The sequence below is a fragment of the Mesoplodon mirus genome, assembly GCF_964341445.2.
Source record: "Mesoplodon mirus genome assembly, chromosome: 16".
Taxonomy (NCBI): Eukaryota; Metazoa; Chordata; class Mammalia; order Artiodactyla; family Ziphiidae; genus Mesoplodon; species Mesoplodon mirus.
The window spans coordinates 47214694-47219364 of NC_138992.1; the positions used below are offsets into that span (position 1 = coordinate 47214694).

Consider the following 4671-nt stretch of genomic DNA (forward strand, 5'->3'; position numbering starts at 1 on the left):
AGGGGGGGCGGGGTGTTTGAGGTTCAGGTGGTAATGTGAGCCATAGGGAGCTGCAGATGAAGCTTAGCTGGCTTGCTTGGGACTCACCTCCTGCTCTGAAGCCCAGTTCCTAAGAGGCTGATGACTGGTACCCATCCGAGGCCAAGGGGTTGGGGACCCCTGACCTAGACACTCAAAAGCAGACAGCTGACCTTTGATTAAGCCCATTTTCCTGTGGAGTGAGCCATAAGGGGCTCCAAGACACAGTTTGGTTTCAACAGTGTTCACAACCAGAGGGCAAACTCAGAATGTCTCCTCCTCTTGCAGAAACTGGGCCACGGATGAGAAGTCTTTTTTTGAGTAGCCCTTCCTGCACATCATCCCTGCAGATCTGATGGGCTTGACTGCCCAGAAGGATTGGGCTCTTCGTGCTGGTAGCAGAGCCTCATGCTAATCCCAGATCCTTAGCCATGAGAGTTGCTCCACATCTGCCCTGATAGTAATTAGCCAAGGGAACTCCATCCATCACCCCAGGCACAGGATTATAAGTGTCACTTGACCAACATCGTCCTGAGCTCATATTTAGGATTTTAGCCAAGAGTTTTGGGTCAAGACCTAACCTGAGTCCCAGATTCATACCTTCAGCAGTTCCAATCCTACTAATAGCTAACAGCAAGTGTTTGCAGATCTTCGAAGCCTGGCCAGTCCCAACAGCTCCACGATGCACCACATGGGAGCCCATGCACCACAGCAGCTCAATCCCTCCCATCCTAAATGTGAGGTTGCCAGACCGAGCCGTTCCCACACCACCAGAAACAGGGGCATCCGTGAAAACTGCTCCCATTTTCTCAACTTCTTTGGCCAATTCTCTCAAAACCATAGGATCAACAGTACTGGAATCTATTAATAGTCTTTCTTCACTTTTTTTTGAATTCCATTTGCTCCAGAATAAGCTTCTAGCACATTGATGCATTGTAATAATTCTGTCAGCTTTTTCAGCTACATCTGCTGTGGAAAACACTACCGGGTTCACCTGCATCTAGAAGCTTTTTGCATGCATCAGGGGACACATCATCAATAATGAGTGGCTAGCCATGTTTCATGAGCTCTTTTGCCACTGGATTCCCCACGTTGCCTACTCCAATGAATCCAACTGGAGTCTTGGAAGCTATTGACCTAGAACACAACGCTGCAAGGCGGGTCACCGCCGGCTGCTGCGGACGACTCCTGTACCATAGGCCGGAGGTGGCTCCACGGAGACGGAAGGAGGCTGCCACGCTGCCCGCACCCTTCCTTCCCACGGTGACCTCCTCGACTCCTGGCTCACCCACTGGCTGCTATAGGGTGCGTGGTGCGGAGGGCCGGCTCGGCTGTGGCGATTCTTTTTTTTTTTTTGCTGTATGCGGGCCTCTCACTGTTGTGGCCTCTCCCGTTGTGGAGCACAGGCTCCGGATGCACAGGCCCAGCAGCCATGGCCCACGGGCCCAGCCGCTCCGCGGCACGTGGGATCCTCCCAGACCGGGGCACGAACCTGTGTCCCCTGCATTGGCAGGCAGACTCTCAACCACTGCGCCACCAGGGAAGCCCTGTGGCGATTCTTAATACCCCTTTGTTACTAGGTTACACATACAATTTCACCTAGTGAGCGATTTAACAGAAGGAATTTTTTTCTACGGCATTTTTGTGGCACAGAGGATAGAAGCGAGGTCACTTTTTCTTTGAAAAACTGAATTAACAATTTATAGAAAGTCATGATTCATTCTACAAATATGCTGAGTCAAAGAAACGTGAAAATTGATGGGATGGAGGAAGAGCGTTAGACTTCCCTGATGCTCAACTGGGACCTTTCTTCTGGTGTCAGAACATGGTTGTGTAACTCCTTTAACCCCAGTGGATTTTCCAAAAATTCCAGAATCTTCAGATTTTGGTAACCCCTGTTTAATGTCTTTGCCCCCCCCATGCCAAACCCCCACCCCACCCCGCACACATTTATTTTTTACCAGTTGTCTTCCGGGGTGTTTTTCTTTATATAGTTATTGCAGCAGTTTGTTAGACTATTGACCCCCAGTGCAAATGCCCCTCCCCCCCGTTTTCTCACCCTGTGTAGATTTGTTCCACCTTGACCTGGGCTTGGTCACTTGACTTGCTTTGGCCCAATGGCATATCAAGTGCTGAAGCTTGGAGAGTACTCGTGCTTTAGGGCTTGTCCTCATGGAAACCTGACATGTTAGGAAGCCTGGCTAACCTAGTGGAGACTAGGCACAGGCCACAGCCAGCACCAATGGCCAGACATGTGAAAGCAACCAGCCCCAGTCCAGCAACCAGATGATGGCAGCCTCAGTAGTCACCTCAGGTGAAAGCAAGATAGATCTGCCCAGGAGATCGTAGCCCATTCTGCTGATTCACAAATTGTGAGGAGATAAAGTGCCTGCTGTTTTAAACCACCAAGCTTAGGAGTAGTTCATCACACAGGAAGAGATATAACTATCTTCACTGTTAGATTATTTTTCCATTTTATACCATGTTTCCCCTCAAATGATTGTTCCTTTATCCAAGATTCTAGAAAAGAAATAACAACTGATGAGGCTGATAGAGCCTTAACATTTTTTAAAAGTTTTATAAACTTTTAAAATAACTATGTTAATAAAATCAATATTTATTTTATCACAAAATTATTTTCTTCAGTTACCTTAAGAAGTAATGCAGAATTGTACTAAGTTTATAAATTTGGAGGCTCTAAAAATGTGTTATTGCTTGGATTCAAGTCCTAGTGTACTTTATGTGGGCATTCACGTTTGCAAAATGATTCCAGGAAATTTGCGATTTCATTTTACAACTTTGGCCTAAGGAGTCTTATGATATTTTACCTGAGAAAAATAATACATTAATTCCACTTTCAGCTAATAAACCAATGGCTTCCTGTATTTTCTAAATTCCCTATCAGTAAAGAAGACTATGTATAGCGTACAAGACTGTCATGATTAGGAGGAATGTAGTACAGAAAGAGCCTGTCAAATTAGGCATTGCCCAGTCATGTCAGTCTACTAACATGGGGAGCCACAGGCAGCTTGAAGCCTGGAAAAAAGACAGATACAATGTAATGATTATCCTAAGGATCCGGATAATGATTCCTATGATTTTGTTTTAAATATTAATGGCAGAGGATTCTGGGGAAATGATGGTGGCTACAGAGAAGATTTTTATCCCTTGAATATGCCACCTCTCCCCTAAATACACAACCCCCAACCCCCCAAAAAAGAAAGAAGAGCATCTAGGATAGCAAGATCAAAAACCTACAGGCAACATGTACAACAAAGTGTCCACATGAAATGCAACATACAGCCAGGTAGGAACAAATCAACAACAGGAAAAAGACCTACATATGTGTATCCCAAGGTGTGTGGGAGGAAGACGAGGGAAGGACTCTCTCTCTCTTTCAGGAGAGCCAAAGGTTACTATGGTTCAAGAACTCCCTGAGATTGAAAAACTCACTGAGAACAGTGGCAGAAACCAGGAGTGAACGTTGCAGGCTCCACTTTGCAGCTGAGTGCAAGAACTTTGAAATGTTCTGAGGATGCCAAGTGTTCTGTGGTCTGTGAAACCTTGACACCTATCAAACCAAAGCACCATTCCAGAACAAATCCCCATACTCAACAAGGACAGGAAAGAGGAGGCCTGGGTAAATGGGCATAGGAGGGCCGAGGAGGAAGATTTTAGAAATTTTAACGTTGTTTTTTAAATTGTGTTGTGAAAATAATAGAAGATAGTGAGCTCTGGAGTTCTGAAGCTAGAAATTATATTCTGATCTATGTTTCTCTCCTAAAGTGGAAACTTATTTCATTTAAAAATGAGTGACAGAAGAGTATTCCATTCACATCCTGTAGAAAATCAGTGAGAAAAAAGAAGGGTGAAAAGAAAGTTCCAGCAAATCTTGAAAGCGTGACAGAAAGACACGTCCACAGAAGAAATGAAATTTATCGCTTGATATTGTGTAAAAAGTAAAAGAAATTTTAAAAGGAATAGAAACTGGTTTTAAGAAAAACATAAAATAAATTAGAAAAATTCAGAAAGGAAGTGATTGGAGAATAGCAAGATTTGAAAAGATGAAAGAATTCAGTAAGTAATTTGTTTTAAAAAAAATCATGTCTCGAGAGAAGGTTAAACTAGAAGGAACACAAGTTTGAATAAATACAGTGGATAATGTCTCCTTGGAGAAATAGCTGATTTCAAATCCAGCATGAGAAACGAACAAGATGTTCCTGTTACATCTTTTCATACAAGAGAGCTGGGAAGACTTCAAAGACTATTGTGGTTGTGTGGAAAGGACTCAGGAGCCAACTTGAACAGGATCCGTGAACCCAAGCGGGGACAATCTCTGCAACGATATTTATAACAACCTCACTGAAAACAACAGCACAGAAAGAAAATACCTCATTAGTCATCTTCGGAAGTTACTTTGGAGTCAACCTTTCTCTCTCTTTTTTTTTTTCTTTTTTTGTAAAACTGGTAAATAAAATAAAAGCAACATTTATTCTTCCTTTCCTGATTAAACTGTAACTCAGGGCAACCAAATAGTTGATGAAATAATGTTCAAGCTAGTAAATGAATAATAATCTAATTAGTAGAATATCACCATTTGGTACCCTTAATAAATAATGGATCTAGACATTGATCATTAATGGCTGCAACGTC

At 43.3% G+C, this 4671-nt stretch overlaps 1 pseudogene across 1 annotated transcript; it reads right to left on the bottom strand.

The window, feature by feature from the left end:
• Positions 1 to 282: 282 nt before the first annotated feature.
• LOC309791993 (3-hydroxyisobutyrate dehydrogenase, mitochondrial-like) lies at positions 283 to 4421 on the bottom strand (annotated as a pseudogene). The gene is made up of 2 exons: positions 4410 to 4421; positions 283 to 1316 (listed from the first exon to the last, which is right to left on the bottom strand). The product of its transcript is annotated as a 3-hydroxyisobutyrate dehydrogenase, mitochondrial-like (transcript).
• Between the last annotated feature and the right edge of the window lie 250 nt (positions 4422 to 4671).